The sequence below is a fragment of the Pongo pygmaeus genome, chromosome 9 (assembly GCF_028885625.2).
Source record: "Pongo pygmaeus isolate AG05252 chromosome 9, NHGRI_mPonPyg2-v2.0_pri, whole genome shotgun sequence".
Taxonomy (NCBI): Eukaryota; Metazoa; Chordata; class Mammalia; order Primates; family Hominidae; genus Pongo; species Pongo pygmaeus.
The window spans coordinates 31,894,213-31,911,908 of record NC_072382.2 but is presented as its reverse complement, the minus strand read 5'-3'; the positions used below and the strand labels follow the sequence as shown (position 1 = coordinate 31,911,908).

Genomic DNA, 17,696 nt, shown 5'->3' with positions numbered 1-17,696 from the left:
CTCTATTGCGAATACTATTGGGAATTCCCAGAGTCAATCAGCAGTTAAATGCTTACTGAGTTTCTTATTCATACTCCATCTTGCCAGACCAGAAATCTGAGAGAGCTGGAGCTCCCAAGGCCCACCCTTTGGCTGCCTAAATTAAGACTCCCGGGGTTCCCACACTCTTTTTCCCAATGGCAGTGGAGGGTCTTGGGAAAACTGTCTGGAGGGAATGCCCCGAGTGCCCCTCCCAGTATCTGTTCAGGCTTGGCACCCTTAGGACCTCCCCTTCTGGAAGATTCAGCAGTGCATGTGTATGCTTGGAGAGGGAGGGTGGATAAATGTGGCATGAATCTATTTGGAAGGTTTTATACATCTTGAAGTCTCAATTTTAGGTGTTTCAGGGGGGTATTAAGCACACCGGTGCTTAAATCATAATATATTTCAAAATAGCCACCTTTTTCCAAGCACCTATATACCTATATGTTCCAGCACTGGTCAAATGACAGATGACTATCATTGCAACCCTCCAAGACAGGTGCTATCATACCTACTTTATGGTGGGAGTCTATGAGGAACCTGAAGCTCTGAGAGGCCAAGTGATTAATCCAGTAAGTACCTGGTCCTAGATTCAAACATCTCTATGCTCCTTCTTGGTGCCAGGTGTCCCGTGTGAAGGTTTGGGTCAGAGTGTGGTGCTAGCAGGTGGCAGAAGCCCAAGATGCATCATCACCCAGGGTCTCGGGCTGCTGGGCTCCATGCAGCTGCCAGATGTGGCTGTATCTGTCTCCCAGAGGGCTGTCCTTAACGCCTAGCAGAGAAGCAGCCTCTCTGTAAGGATCTGTTTAATGCATGAATGGCACTGCATTTTATTGCAGCTTGAGCTGGTCCCAGGAGACTCTCCTGATTTCTAAAGCTGCCACTTTGAAGACACAGGCCAGCCCAGCCACTGACTTCTCCCCACAGTGAATGCAGGAGGCTCTTCCCCAGTCATTTTAAAGCTAGATGGCTGCAGGTGACCCATAGCACCCATATCCCCCATTGTGTGGCATCTGACACCCCCCTCTTCACTTCTTTCCACTGCCTATTGTCCTGAGCAGAGAGGGCAAAACAATTCTAAACTGATGTTCGTTGCTAAACCTTTAATCAAATTAAACTGGCAACTGGCAAGAGGCATTCAGACAAAATGTGAAAGGATGTTTTACAAATGTGGGAAAAAAGTCACCAACCACTTTTCCTCCCAGCTTTGAACATTCCCTTCAGTGATTTTTTTTCTCCCCCCCATCCCCAAAATAGCCAAATAAAAATTTATAAAAATCAATAAAGCAAGTGTCTTAATGGTGGTTTGCTCAAAATGCTCTGGTTTTAAAGAATGGGAGAGAATAGACACTCCCTTTTATCACTCTGGGCTTCTTTCCCCCATTTCCTCTTCTTCTCTGTGGCTTTCTGCTGGTGAGAATGGCTAAAGAAGCTCCCATGGCCCTTGAGGCTCTTCTGTAACCATGATGGAGCATTCTCCAATCCCCTGCTAAAGGAAAAAGACTGATGTGTTCAACTGAGCCCTTCCTTCCTCCCTTGGCAATTTTCAAGCTCCGTCCTTTCTATCACCTCCTTTTGCCCCAGCCCTTGAACAAACCCCAGCCCCAACCCTAGGGTCTAACTTTTTTTTAAAGTAAACTCCTCCTACCCACCCACAAGCTACAGGCAGCAGGGGGGTCCTGGTTTTCTCATGATGTTGCAGCAAAGGCCTGAGGTCCACACTCTGTCTCCCACGTGCCTTCAGCCACGTGTGGAGGGATCAAAGACACATCAAAACGGGTCTCCAAAGCCTTAACCTGCTGCTCAGTCACCACAGGGATCTGCCCCATTGCTCTGGGTGGCTGTGATGTTGGTATCCACAGATGGGGGGACACACCGATTTGGCAGCCTAAGCCTGCTGGAGTGAAAGGCCACTTTTCAAAAATACGGAGGTACAAATAGCTCATTTAACTCTCCTGATGAAAAAAAATCCCTAACTTTGGTCAAAAGAGCATGAACTTTGGCCTTTAGAAAAACGAACGAATGACCCAGCCAAAACAGGCCAAGTAGGCTGACCCCTTCTGTTTCTTAGAGAGTTCACTCCATTGCACCACCTTCAGTTTCTCCTAGTCAGCTGCAAGGCCACCATCCCACCAGTCAAGGATGGGATGGAACCCCGGTAAGCAAACCTGTAGGTCTGACCTAGTCAGTGGGAGTGGCCAGTGCCAAATGGCCTGGAGGCTTGGAGAGGCACAGTACTGGGTGCTGAGTCCCATTTCTGTTGTACTGTTAAGCTGTTGGGCACGACATGGAAGCTGAAAGATGAGGAAAGGTCAAGGCACAATAAAGACAACTATTCTTCTGTAGCAGACAGAGGATACAGCTGCAGGTATGTTGCCTTCTAGAAAAGCATTTCTCTTCTTGGTAGGTCTGGAAGGCAAGTGTCCTCAGGGGTCTGTATGCCCTGTGTGCTAAGCGTGGGTCAATGCTCAAAGGATCCCAGAGACCCCCGAGGAGAGTGTCCTCCCCACTGGTGCTCCTGGCCGTGCTATCCATAGTGATTAACTCAGACTTCAGGAACACCCCCCAATGAACAACAATGGGCTCTCCCTGAGTAGGGAGGGCAGTGGGGATCCACCGTGGACAGGAGTGAGAGTTTGCCCCGTGGAGGACTGAAAGAGGAGCACTTACTCTGAGGAGGACGGACCTCAAGCCATGTACCAACACAGAGCTAATCTCTCAGGTGACTTCCTGTCAAAAAGTTTTAGGAGTTTTTTTTTTTCTCTTAACTTCTAAGAACAGCTACTTTTAAGGTTCTCTCTCTCCCTCTCTTTTTAATCTTTGATAAAGTCCTTGTATATGTGAAGCTCTGGGGAATTAAGGGACAGGAGAGCAAACGGAAGTGTAGCTCTTCCCACATCACCCCTCCACTAAAGACTGTCCAAGGGAGCAGCACAAAGTCAGGGGAAGGTAAGAGACCCCAAGACCCCAGCATAGCCAGCACCCAGAAGGAGAGGCCCATGGGGAGGCGACAAACACAGGTAAAGCAGGCAGCAGGCAAGTCTCCTAAAGCTTCCATACTGTGTGAGAAGAAGCAAAGCTCCGAATATACCTGAGCCACAGTCTTAGACGCTAGGTGGGCTGCTACGGACGGAATGTTTGTGTCCCTCCAAACTTCTTATGTTGAAATCCTTACCCCCATAGTGATGGTATTTGGAGGTGAGTTTTTGGGAGGTGATTAGGTCAGGCAGGTGGAGCCCTCATGAATGGGATTAGAGCCCTTATAAAAGAGCCCCAAGAGAGACCCCTCACCCCTTCCACCAGGTCAGGACACAGTGAGAGGGCACCATCTATGAGGAAGTGGGCCCTCACTAGATGCCAAATCTGCCAGCACCTCGATCTTAGACTTCCCAGGCTCCACAACTATGAGAAATAAACTTCTGTTATTTTTAAGCCACCCAGTTTATGGAATTGTGTGACACCAACCCAAACAAAGACATGAGCGAACTCCATTTTCTTCTTTCTCCCAGTCTTTAAAACTCACAAAGCATATTGTGAGATATGACAGAGAAGGATTGCTGGTCCAACAGCCAACAGCACAGGCAGGGCTAAAACCTGGGTTTCTCAACATGCTTTGACTGTGATCCTCAGGATAACAAGGGGGCTGGAACATGCTGAGTCCATCCACAGTGATGACAAGTAGAGAACCATATTATGCCTCACGAGACATGTAAACCTACTTGGCTTTCATTTCCAAACTTCACATGCACTGGCCCCTCTCACTTTTGAAGGGGCTAGAAAAAAAATATGATCTGACATGGAATTGACCTAGATGCCCATCAATGGTGAAGTGGATAAAGAAAATGTGGTACATATACACCACAGAAAACTATGCAGCCATAAAAACGCATGAAATAATGTCCTTTGCAGCAACATGGATGAATCTGGAGGCCATTATCCTAAGCAAATTTAGACAGGAACTGAAAACCAAACACCACATGTTCTCATTCATAAGAGAGAGCTAAACATTGAGGACATATGGACACAAAGAAGAGAACCACAGACACTGGGGTCTACTTGAGGGTGGAGGGTGGGAGGAGGGTGAATATCACAAAACTACATATCAGGTACTATGGTTATTAACTGCACGACGAAATAACCTGTATACCAAACCCCTGTGACATGCAGTTTATCCATGTAACAAACCTGGACATGTACCCCTTGAACCTAAAATAAAAGTTGGAAAGAAAAAAAATATATATGGCCTGAGTTTGATCAAGGAAACACAGCCCAAACTTGAAGCACTACTAGGAAATGGTCCATTCATAGGATACTAAGCCTACAGCAACAGCATATTGTGTTAAGTAAAGGCTACTCAAATAGATATTTGGGGGTCCACAGTTTATCCAGGAATAGAAAGTCGTACCACTGCCCGACTGCATCAGAGAGGCAATGTGAAGAGGCTTAGCCTCCACTCCATTTACTCAGCTCTGGTGCTGCGAAATACATGAGAATAAGCAGAGGGTGTTTCAGTAGCTTCCTGAATGGGAAGGAAGGATAATACACTAAACCCTGCATAGGCTGCCTATGGCTGGGTCATTAGGGATTCTAGGAGACACTTCATTTGAGAGAGTTCATTTGCATCAGCCTGCAAGTTACTCACAAAATAAAAATGTTTGGTTTGCAATCTGTTCCTACCAGTCTGGAAAAAGCAAGCCTACCCACGGTTGCCTTTAACATGGCCTTCCTAGTCTTCTTTCCTCTTCCTCTTGCCCCTACCCTGATGTCCTCCCAATTTAGTCCCTCTTTATCCCTAAGGAAGTCAAGAGTTGGTCTTCACCAACACTTAGCCTCCTGCAAATGCCTCCTAAGGCTCATGGGCAACTAAAGCAAGCATACTTAAATACTCTAATTATAAACATCTTGAGCTTGACTTACCCAGATAATGAAGCCATTTTGTATGATTTTCCCTGATTGATTTCTCTAGAAGATTTCCTGTTCTCCATCACACTTTGTTATGTAAATGAAGAACCACCATAGAATGTAAATACAAAATCTAGAGAGCCACAGCAGGAGGTAGAGCTAGGAGAAGGAGGAGGCAATGGTGGGTCTTGAGACAAGATGGTTACGAACACGAGAATCAAACCTGGTAATGATGATGCCTGCGGATAGAGGATGCCTTTTCCATTTGTATGTGGGGTATTCGATCATCTATTCCTATTCAAAACAGAGGGGATATTCAGCTCTTTCCATCCGCAGGGCCAAAAAGAAGAAACCAGCCCTGAATAAAGTCGGGAGCCACCATTTTAGAGAAAGTACTCAGTAGAAGAAAGTAAAGTTCTTAGAAATACAATGTGAACTCTGCACAATTACAGATAAAGAAATCAGAGAATGTGCTACAGTTTACATTTTTAAAATGACAATTTCAACATAGGGTGATGTGGGATGTCAAAGATTAGGGAGCTATAAACAGCCAACCTAGGAACAAAAAGTTCACCAAATACAGAAGAAAGATTTTGTTTGGCCTAAACCTGGCTCAGGATTTTGCCATGTGATGAGGAATTCAAAGTCAACCCCAGAGCCATTCGATATCACAATTGCAAGTAAGAGACACAGCGGTGAGGGGGACTCAAAAAGACAACTGTATTGGAGAATCTCCTGCCCCTTCAGACACTGGCTAATTGGCAGCATGGGTCAAAATAATGAGTATGTGTGCCATTTGACCTGGTGATTTCCCTTCTAGCAACCTACCCTAAGAAATAGTGAGACAGGTCAGCATAGGTGTACATGCAAGACGTTTATAATAGTGAAAAATTAGAAACAAGCTAAATATCCAACAACAGGAGATAGTTTGTAAAAGTCATGGTACCTCCAAAAAATGAAAACTATATACAGCCGTAAACAAGTTTACAGATTCACTTATTAACATATGTTCACAACACATTGCTAAGTAAAAATTGTAGGTTGCAAAAATCTGTAGGTTATGCTCCCACTATAAAAAATGTATTGACATGTGTATATGCATCTGAAATAAAATATACCAATGTTAAAGACATTTATTCCTGGTTAGTGAGATAAGTATTGTGGGGTTTTTGAAGATCATGCTTGTGTCTAATTAGTATGGATTTCATCTATGATGAATAAATTTATTATGGATAAACTCTCCACCCTTACAGAATGCTGCCTTAATATGGTTTACTCCAGCCACATATATTAGAGGTATATCCATGAAAAATCAATCCCATGAAAATTTCTAGAGAGATAACTTTTTTTTTTAAGTCTAACTACTTGATTCTCCTGAAAAATAATCAAATAGAAGTCTTTTAGTGTTTGCTGGTGAAAAGTGTCAAACTCTGTAAAATATTTGAAAAGATTTATTCTGAGCCAAATATGAGTGACTATGGCCCGTGACACAACCCCAGGAGATCCTGAGAACATGTGCCCAAGGGGGTCGGGCTATGGCTTGGTTTGTTTACACATTTTATACATTTTGGGGAGACATAAAACGTCAATCAATACATGTAAGATGCACATTGGTTTGGTTCCAAAAGGCAGGACAACTGGAAGCAAGGAGGTGGGTGGGCGGGGCTTCTGTGTGATAGGTAGGTTCAAGGATTTTCTGATTGGTAATTGTTTGAAAAAGTTTATTTAAAGACCTGGAATCAATAGAAGGGAGTGTCTGGGTTAAGATAAGGGGTTGTGGGGACCAAGGTCCTTATTATGCAGATTAAGTCTCCAGGTAGCAGGCTTCAGAGAGAATGGACTATAAGTGTTTCTTATCAGACTTAAAAATGTGCCAGACTCTTAGTTCTCTCCTGGATCAGAAAAAAAGACCTGGAAAAGGAACAGGATTCTCTACAGAAGGTAGATTTTCCCCACAAGAGACAGCTTTTGCAGGGCATTTCAAAATATGTTGAAAATATATTTGAGGGTAAAACACTTTGATTTCTTTCCGGGCCTGTTATCCATCATGTTGATATCTTATTGCTACAAAGAGTCTTTTTTGTCAGTCTTAAGATCTCTGTTTTAATGTTAATGTTAGTCAGCTGTACCTGAATTCCAAAGGAAGGAGGGTATAACGAGGCATGTTCAACCGCCCATCCTCATCATGGCCTAAACCAGTGTTTCAGGTTTGCTTTAGAATGCCCTTGGCTGAGAGGAGGGGTACATTCAGTTACTTGGGGAGCTTAGAATTTTATTTTTGGTTTACATGTCCTAGCTGCATACTATTTTTTTAATGTTTTATTTTGGAGATGAGCATTTTTTTTCTATACCACATGGATTCCCTTTATCCACGTACCTACTCACTTGCTAATTGTAACATTCTGTCACATGTTTCTCAGTCAAACTCATCTTGGCCTTCGAGATGCTTTAAGATGTTGGAAACCTTAAAGCACCATATTGGTGGGGGTAGACCCTCAGTGTTAAGGGAAACAACAGTCATCCAGTCCACCTCCTCCTTCCAAGCCTCGGGGCCCTCTATGATGCTCCTGCCTAGTGGCTGCCTGTCCTAGGCTTGAAATATCTTTTACTTCCTGTCCTCCCACCCAACATCACCTGAAACAATCAGTTATATTTTTAGAAAGTTTGTGAATGAATGAATGAATGAATGAGTGGAAAGTGAGGCACTCATTGCTTGGGGAGACTTTGATATAATAGGGTTGTGATACAACAAAAAATAAATATTTGGTCTTTGTCCCAAGTTGCTGGCACATAGCTAAAACCTTTGGGTGACTTTGGTGTGCGAATGAGATGACCAGTGGCTGGGGGCCCCTAGATAGCTTCAGGATGGGGACTGCTCACCAGAAAGACTAAGGATTAGAACTTTCAGTGCCACCCACCAAATTCCAGGGAGGGGAGAGGGGTTGGAGATCGCGTTAATCACCAATGGTCAATGATTTAATCAATCATACCTAATAATGAACCCTCCATAAAAATCCCTGAACAATGGGGTCTGAAAAACTTCAGGTTGGTGAACACATCCAGGTGCTGGGAGGGTGGCCCACCCAGAGAGGCATGGAAGCTCCGAGCCCTTCCCTGATACCTTGCCCTATGCATCTCTTTCACTTGGCTGTTTCTGAGTTGTATCCTTTATAATAAACTGGTAAATATCAGTAAAATGTTTCCTTGTGTTCTGTAAGCTGCTCTAGGGAATTATTGAACTTGAGGAGGGTGTTGTGGAAACCCCCTGAAATTACAGCCTGTCAGTCAGAAGTACCAGAGACAACCTGGGACTTGTGACTGACACCTGAAGTGAAGGCAACCTTGTGGGACTGAGCCCTCAATCTATAGGATAGCCATAGTCCAGGTGGATAGCATCAGAACTGAACTGACTTGTAGGACACTTGCCTGATGTCGGGAAAGACACCACGCATTTGGAGTTAGAAGTGTTGGGAGTAAAAACAGTTATGGATTAAAAGCCTATCAGAGAAAAATCTTCAAACAACCCTTCACTAGAGCAAATACAGCACTCACATGATCAAAGAAGCCCAGGGCCTACTTTCTAATCTTATCACCTGTGGCTCTACGGAAAAGAATTAGCAAACATACCTTTGGGTATGCACCAAGTGTTAGCAGCCTAATTTGCAAAGTCAAGAGACTGATGGATAACCCCATCTAAGCTCAACAGACTAAAAGTAACACTAATGCTATTCCAAGAAGAACAACGACAATCAACATTAAAGGTATCTTCCAGGTCCCAGGCACTATGCCGAACGCTTCACACACATCCTGCCTTCATCCATTCCAAAACCCTATCAGGTGGGTGATATTGCCCTTATTGAACAGATAAAGAATCTGAGTCTCAGAGAGGCTAATTAACTTCCCCAAAGTCACACAGCTAGTGAGCGGTGGAACAGGAATTTTTGCCTAGGTCTTTCTGAATATAAAACACATCTTTTTAAGTGCTGTGCAACACTGGCTCAGAAGCTGTTTTATGAAAGTATCTCCTTATGAGAATATTCTAGTGCACTTCCAGAAGGCAGATTGTCTCAAGGTCATCTGTCATCTTTACCATGTTCACTGTCACTAGTAAGAGGATTTCATGCAAGCCTGCACATGTGTGGCTGCCCTGTAGGACTGGCTACATAATGTGTGGGTCTGCACGTAATTCGGGCAAAATGAAATCTTGAGACCCCTTGTTCAAATTAAACATTTCAAGATGATAAGAGCAGAGCATTAAACCGTGGACTGCCTAAGTCGCATATCCATAAAGCAGGTCCTGCTTCCCAGGGTTCCTATGTTTATGCGCAAATAGTCTAAGATTGTCTTGAAGGAGAAACCAGAAATTCTTGAGGTAAAGAACTCATCCAGTGAGCTCTTCGGCTGCATGCATTTATTTATTCAAAAAATATCCTGTGATCTTATGACATGAGAAACTCAAGGATTAATTTAATGCCCCCTAACCAGACACTAGAGCCATAGCTGGACAGAATCCTGATTTTCCTGTTCCCTAAAAACAAGGGAACATCCTCATCTTGCTAGCTTGGCTCAGCAGCTTAGCTCAAAGGCAAAGGGGGAAATAGCTCAAAGGCAAAGGGGGAAAGTCTTTTTTTTTTTTTTTTTTTTTTTTTTTTTGAGACAGAGTCTCACTCTGTGGCCCAGGCTGGAGTGCAGTGGCGCAATTTCAGCTCACTGCAACCTCCGCCTCCCGGGTTCAAGCGATTCTCTTGCCTCAGCCTCCCAAGTAGCTAGGACTACAGGTGCTCGCCACCATGCCCGGCTAATTTTTGTATTTTTAGTAGAGACGGGGTTTCACTGTTGGCCAGGCTGGTCTGGAACTCCTGACCTCATGATCCGCCCACCTTGGACTCCCAAAGTGCTGGGATTACAGGCGTGAGCCATCGCGCCCGGCCGGGAAAGTTCCCTTTAAGCAAACATATGGACGCATGGATCAGTCCCTGCTCCGTGATCACGGCCGCCTCAGCTGCACAGAATCCTGATATTCCTGCTCCCGGGAAACAAGGAAACATCTTCCTCTTGCTGGCTTGCCTCGGCAGCTTAGCTCAAAGGCAAAGAGGGAAAGTCCTCTCTAAGCAAACATATGGACACGTGGATCAGTCTCTGCTCCTCCACGGGTGCCTCCTAAGGCAGCGTGCCCTTTACCAAAAACACAACGTTTTCATGCCTATTTTAATTTTGTTGCTTGCTTCCCATTGGGTTGAAAGCTAGACTTTGGGGGTGGCTGGTAAGTCATTTTGAAAAGACAAATACCTGTTTTCATGCCTCCATTCTTGTGTTGTTGATTTTGGGGCCTTTCCAACCCTTTCCAAATGTTTTTTCAATCCCTTGAGTTTCTAGGCTTCCTGCTTTTAAGCCCTCCCTTCTAACCCAGGGTTGCCCCATTCACCTTAAAACATTTTTCAATAACCCAGAAAAAACCAGGCTGAACATACCCAAGCTCCGGAACCAGCAAATCTTGTTCGAACCCCGCTGATGACTCCCAGGGGAAGCCAAGAGGACAAAGACAAGGATGAGGACGAGGACCCAGGACCCGCTGGTGAATGGCAACTGCTGTCAACTCACTTTCAACCTCAGCCAGTTGTCCCAGGTGTAGCCTTGGCCTCCAGAGAGCTGGTCCCCGGTTGTTACTCCAGGTCACTTGGAATGTAAACAAAGTGGTTGGGCTTCCCTTCTTGGAAACCAAGACAACAGCTGGTGCGGGGCCTGGGAAAGAGGTAATTTGCCCTCTTGCTCTTGCTTCAAAGCAGCAGGAAAATCACCATGGCTCAGAGGTGTGGCTCCACAGTGCTCCCTGCTGGGCAAATTTTTCCCGGTCTGTCTGACCACTGGACAATCACGTGTGAATTTTGTGTTGAGATCTAGAGTTTACTTGCCTTGAACCCCATTGAGAGTCTTCAGAGGGAGACAGAAAGCAAATAAAGTAAAAATGAAATCTGTATATGCTTGGTTCTCGCTAACAACGGATTCCCTGTCAGAGCAGACGAGAAAACCCAGCATCTCGGCTTTGACTCTACTTTCACTTCAAAAACAGCAGTTTGAGTGCCCTGGCTCTGAATCTAGGAGGATTCTAGCATGTTCCATAAGGAAGATGAGGATAGCTTCAGCTGAAGACTTTCCCATAAGGCTCAGGAAGGAGATTTTATAAACTGATCTTTCATCCAATCACAGGACTCGCACTGTGAGGACTCACAGAGTCAAGAAAGAAGATGCCAGCCATGGTTTTTCTTCTCTTATCCCACCAGGATGCAATAAATATCCCCCAACATGTCCAGTCACCAGAAAACTCCAGAAAAGAACTCCATTTCAGGAAATATAAGAATAGCTAACAATTTTATTTAGGTTACTGGAAAACACACATACCAACTACAAGGTATTATTTCTAGACCCATACAAAACCAGAGTAAGGGAACTCTATTGAGACTGATTAAATATACTAAGTGTCTCTTTAATAGTTAAAAGATCAATTTAACAACAATGTTGTCTGCTTCTGGTAACTTTTCTTTTTCTAAATCAGTTTTCAAGCCCTGGATTTTTTTTTTTTTTTTTTACTAATGCAATTGAAAAATCTGCTTTGACTTAAGAAATTCCTTCTTTGTATCTGAATATCAAATTCATTCTAGCTTCTCCTTGTTTTCCTTTACAAAGAACAAGGGAAAGGAATAGACAGACATGATTCTGAGAGGAGGCAGGCATCTTGGGAAAGATAGAGGATGGGCTCAAAGACTCTTTTCTGATGAAATTTCATTGCATTTTAAAAGAACTGCAGATACAGGAGTTTGTAATTTTCCCAGACAGCAGCATGGGGACATGATTGACTGTGACAAATACATTTTTGGCTTCACAAGATGAGCTGCTGCCCAACTGATTATTCTTGTAACCTCCTTGAACCCTATTAACCCTTAGCAAAGGGTAATTATTGACTGGTAGGCAGGAATGTGGATGTTCAATTGACCACCAGAACCTTACCAAGATGACCATGACCCAACAAGCAAAAGGAAATGTTTTCTCAACCTTGGATCTGTCGCCTGCCACACCTGTTCCCTTCTGTCTTCTCTATGCCCTTGCATATCTCTTTTGCGAGGTAGACAATTCAATTATACTAACATTCATCGTGATAATGATAATAAGATGAGGCACAAAGAAATTAATGTTACCCTGATCCTCAGAGAGATATCAGGATAGTGAACAGATAGACAAGAAAACACTTAGCACACTCTGTTATGATGAGTTGCTATGAGAGAGGTCTGAACAAAGTGTAATAAGGACAGACTCCCTGGAAGAGGCACAACTCAAACATCACTTCTTCTGAGAAGCCTTCCTTCCTTCTCCAGGCTGACAAGGATGAGAATTCAGCCAATAAATGTTTACTGAGTGCACTGCATTAGGATCTAGGAGGACATGATGATGAACTAGTCTTCAAAGTGCTTACTTTGTAGATACAAACAGACAGATAAATAAAATATGTAAAAGTTGTAGTTGATGCAGTTAAGGAAGCAAACAAGGGGAATGAGGTAGGACTAGGAAAGAGAGACCTATTTTAGGTGGAATGGGAAGAGGAGGCCTCTCTGGGAAATATCATTCAAGCTGAGGATCAAAGCATGCTCCAGGATCAGAGGGTGCCAGTCATCTGTGGAATGGCGGTAGGTGGAGGGTAGAAAGTGGTTCTGGAAAAGAGAATGCAAATGTGGGCAAGACCGTGGGATATCTGAGGAACTGAGGTAGAAATTAGTAAGCTTGTAGGTTAAGGCTGAAGGAAGAAAAAAAAGGCAGGGATAATACCAACATTTCTGGCTTTGAATCTCTAAACAGATAGAATTTACTGAGATGGGGAAACTTGGGAGTGGGTACAGATGAGTTTGTAGGGAAAAAAAAAAATCAAGAGTTCCATTGTACTATGATAATTTCCAGACATCTATGCATTGCACAAATGGAGATATCAGTTAGGTTGTAGGATATATAAATCCAGAACTTGGAAAAAAGGCCTGAAATAGAAACATACATTTGGGAGTTATCAGGATACACGTGCTATGTAAATACCCAGGAAGTGATTCAAAGGGAATGCAGAGCCCAAGAGGAGATTGGGATTAAAACTGGGTCCAATAAAATTTTCACAAACTATGCAAGAGCATAAATGATGAAGGGTTAAGGGAAGAAAGAGAAGAATTCCAACTAGGGAGACTTAGAAAGGATTTAAAAGGTAAATCTTAAAAAAAAAAAAAAAACCAGCAAGCACTACTAAAATACGTCCAACTCTAGCTTGCTGACTAATGAGGCTATAGAAGTAAGGACAAGCTGGCTGGCCCATCTGTCACTCTACAGATGACCAGGGTTGATCATGTGGACTTGACCATCTAGGCAGCCATTTCCTCCCTGTCCCTTCTGAGTTGTGCTCCCCTATACTGTGGGATCAGTCTCACAGAGGCATCCTGCTCTTCCTGCAGGGACCCCCAAAGTGAGCAATGAATTAGCCTCAGGTTCTAACTCTTTCCTTCATCAGTATCTTCCACAGATAATTCAAGACCTCCCCTTCATTAATCAAGCCTTTCCCTTAGCAGATGAACAGGCTTATAGCACACCCGGCCTAAAACTAAAACAACCCAACATATAATCCTGCTCTCGCCTTATCTGCTTTCCTAGTACCATCTACCTCTTGACTACCACTTATGGAAAAAAATAATTTGCATTCATTTTCTCTCCACCCATTCTCAACCCACACCAATATGGCAGCAGCTGCCATCACTTTGCTGACCCAGCTCTGGCAAAGGCCAATGATGGCCTTGAAATTGACTAATCCAATGACTACTTTTCAGTCCTTCCACGATTTGACGTCTCCATAGCGTGCAGCACTGTCGGCCACTTCAAGTCACCTGCTCACTCTTGACTCCCCTCCTTACTTCTCAGCACCCTGCACCCCGTGAATCACCTCCCTCTGCCCATCTTCGGATACTAGAGCTTCCCAGCATTCTTCTCTCAGCCCAATTCTTTTCTCTAGCTTCATGCTCTGTGCGGGTGAGCTCCCTTACATCTGTAATACAAATAGCACTCCATAAAGGCCCCGGCCTCTCATGACTCTAACTGCCCAGTGAACATCTCTACTGATATCCCACTCGCCACAAATGCTAAGCCAGTATGCTGAACCAAATTCACTATCTTCTTCAAATTTAATTTCTCTCCTGAATTCCTTTTTCTGCACCTACCTCACCCCCATTTGCTTAATCTAGAAGGCTGAGAGATGGTTTTAAGCCCTTCCACCTGCTCACACCTACTTGCACTTGGTCACCAAGTCCTTCCAAATATCCTTGGAATCTGGTAACCTATGTTCATTTCTATACCTTAATTCAGGTCATAATCTCCCACCTAAATTATTGCTGCCATCTTCTAACTAGTCTCAGTGCCTCATCCCCCTTGATATGGTTTGGCTGTGTCCCTACCCAAATCTCAACTTCAATTGTATCTCCCAGAATTCCCATGTGTTGTGGGAGGGACCCAGAGGGAAGTAATTGAATCATGGGGCCAGTCTTTCCCATGCTATTCTCGTGGTAGTGAATAAGTCTCACAAGATCTGATGGGTTTATCAGGGGTTTCCACTTTTGCTTCTTCCTCATTTTTCTCTTGCTGCTGCCATGTAAGAAATGCCTTTCATTTCTTGCCATGAATCAGAGGCCTCCTCAGCCATGTGGAACTGTAAGTCCAATTAAACCTCTTTTTGTTCCCAGTTTCAGGTATGTCAGGTATATTTAAGGGTTTTGTTTTTATTGTTAACAAAGCCATGTTTTTGTGTTATGGGGAAGGAGCCACTGGTCCAGAGGACAAAAGGTTAAAAGTTTTTGTTGAAAATAATTTCTTTGACAGCAAATAGTGAATCATTCATACCCTTTTATTTGGCTGTTACATTCTATGTGCAAAAATGTATTTCCTAAATGTAGATTGAATGTAATCAGTGACATCTTTACCCACAAACTGGAAATATGCATAACATCGATCTGCCATGGTAAGTAACAGACTTGTAACTATTAAAAACAGGTAAGGAAAGAAAAGAAAGGCAATTTCCAGTGAGATTTTGTTGGCTTGCTCTACCTTCTGTTGCTCTACAATTCAGTCACTGGAATTAATTTGTTGTGCTGACAAAAACACAAACACAATGATAATCAGTGTCTTGGTCTCAGAAAGCACAGTCAACTGATGCAAGAAAATAAGGGAAAACACTCACGAAGATATAATTTGCAAGGCCTTGGGTTGTGTGTACAAAAGTGTTCTTTCACCTCTGAACAGATCTTAATATTTGCCAGTGGAATAGAACAGAGAAATGTCAACATATACGTACCTTTGGCTTGAAGTTGACAGACTACCTGACTTCTTGAATCAACAGTACAATGCAGTGGATATTCCAGAAAGGATTTATCTAATTCATTGTTCACTTTTCCCCAGGTAAGGACTCCATGGGAAATAACACTTGCAGGAGTGTGAAAATGGCTGCTGTCAACACTGAAAGTGTCAATAATAGCTACACTCTTGTTCCCAATACATTTATTTATTATTCCTTCTGACCCCTTCCATTATACTCACCACTCTAGATAGAAATTAGATTAATGTAACTAATTTCTCTCTCTAAAGCAGGACTTTCAGATAACCATCTTTCCATTGGACATGGCACCCTTGGAAGGACTGGAATGAAGAGAAGGGCTTCTGTCATATGTACTTGGTGACTATGTGAGACACAGCTAAAGCTGAGGAAGATGGCTAGGCACGGTGGTTCACACCTATAATCTCAGCACTTTGGGAGGCCTAGGCGGGCGGATTACCTGAGGTCAGGAGTTCAAGACCAGCCTGGCCAACATGGTGAAATCCTATCTCTACTAAAAATACAAAAATTAGCCAGGCATCGTGGCGTGTACCTGTAAACCCAGCTACTTAAGAGGCTGAGGCAGGAGAATCACTGGAACCCAGGAGGTGGAAGCTTCAGTGAGCCGAGATCATGCCACTGCACTCCAGCCTAGGTGACAAAGCAAGGCTCTGTCTCAAAAATAAATAAATAAATAAACCTGAGGAAGATGATGACCTTGAATTCTCCCCAGCCTGCCCATCAGAATCCACTTTCCCTGTCTTAAAGGGCAGACAAAAAAAATGACTATTTCTGCAGAACAGGATTGGGGCCGGAGATAGTCTTTTACTTTTTTACTTTATGCCATTTTGTAATATTTGAGGTTTTTATTTTTTAAGATATAGCTTTATTTATTTCCTTATTTATTTATAACAAATAAAAATAGTATGTATTTGTGGTATACAACATGATGCTTTGATATACACATACACTGTGGAATAAAATAAATCAAGCTAATTAATGTATCCATTACTTTACATACTTATCATTTTTTGGTGGTGAGAACACTTAAAATCTACTGTTCTCCCAATTTTCAAGTACACAGTCAATTGCTGTCAACTTTAGTCACCATGCTGAACAATAGAGCACTTAATGTTATTCCTCCTGACTACCTGAAATTTTGTATCACTTGACCAGCAAGGTATAGCATTTTATTACAGATGATAGCTTTGTGGACACCTGGATATTCTGATCACAAGCAACTAGACTCATTATTTTATTATCTTTCAAACATTTGAATTTGGGAACAGTGGTGGATGCTATGACATGCTACCCAGATCCCTTTCCCCCCACGTTCAGGACTGAATGATTCATTTGCCCAGCTGCTGGGCATGTTGATAAGTGACAGCTCTTAACTATATTCCCCCCAACCCCAAGCCTTGCCCTGTACCAAGGGCCATGTCCCCTGTTCCAGCACAGCCCCATTCAATGGCTGGTTAATGCAGGGGTAGAAAGGCCAAATCTCTTTCCTCAATTCAGGATCATTCTAAAGGGCCATCCCTGTTCCAGAGCTCCTTGTGGGTGGGCAGGCTTTGGTGCAACTGTTTCAACCTCTCCCTCTGCCCACCCTGGCTTCCCTCATTCCTTCATGAGGATTTATGCTGAAAGCTCCTTCCAATAAACTCCATGCACACAAGTCTCCATCTCAGAATCTGCTTCCTGGGACCAACCAATGACACCTCAACCCCAGTGTATCAATACCTGTGAAAAGAATCTAAAGTTCAATGCTCTCAGACTAATAGATAATGAGTTCCACATTTGAAATGTTAGCAATTAATTATGATCTAAAAATCAATGATCTTTCAAATGCCAAGATTCTATGATGAATTTATAAATATCTGCTGATTGATGGGACTGAGTTCCAGAAAAATCCTGGGAAAATAGATTCAGTCTATAATTCCATTACTCTCTAATCTATTCTTAGAAATTAGCCCAATATTTATTCTTCACACCTTTTCTACAGCATATGTTGCAAATAAATAGAAAAAATGATAGCCGAACCAATCCCCCAGGTACCATCAGCCACTTTAGAACATCTGAGATGTGTGTTGTTGGCTGATAACCATCCATTTCACTCCATTTCACTCTTGAGCAAGTTTGTCTAATTGGGTTTTGTTCATGTTGATGTCCATCCACTTTCCTAAGAAATCTATCAGATTCCAACTGTTCTTTCTTAATTAATTTTTTTAGAGACAGGGTCTTGCTATGTTGCCCAGGTTGGTGTGCAGTGGTTATTCACAGGCATTGTTGTAGCTAGCTCACTGCAGCCCCCAATTCCCACGCTCAAGAGGTCCTCTTGCCTCAGCCTCCTGAATAGCTAGGACTACAGGTGCACACCACTATGCCCAGCCCA

General features: G+C 43.2%; 1 protein-coding gene across 8 annotated transcripts in view; it reads right to left on the bottom strand.

The window, feature by feature from the left end:
* SLC1A2 (solute carrier family 1 member 2) overlaps positions 1–17,696 on the bottom strand; it is a 172,658-nt gene that overhangs the window by 145,543 nt on the left and 9,419 nt on the right. Inside the window, exon 1 of one of the 8 annotated variants that reach the window (XM_063670981.1) lies at positions 10,395–10,713. The exons of the other annotated variants lie outside the window; for them this stretch is intronic. The gene's annotated coding sequence lies outside the window, so the exon portion shown is untranslated. Of the gene's footprint in view, positions 1–10,394; positions 10,714–17,696 lie in introns of those variants that run through there. 8 annotated transcript variants of the gene reach the window in all.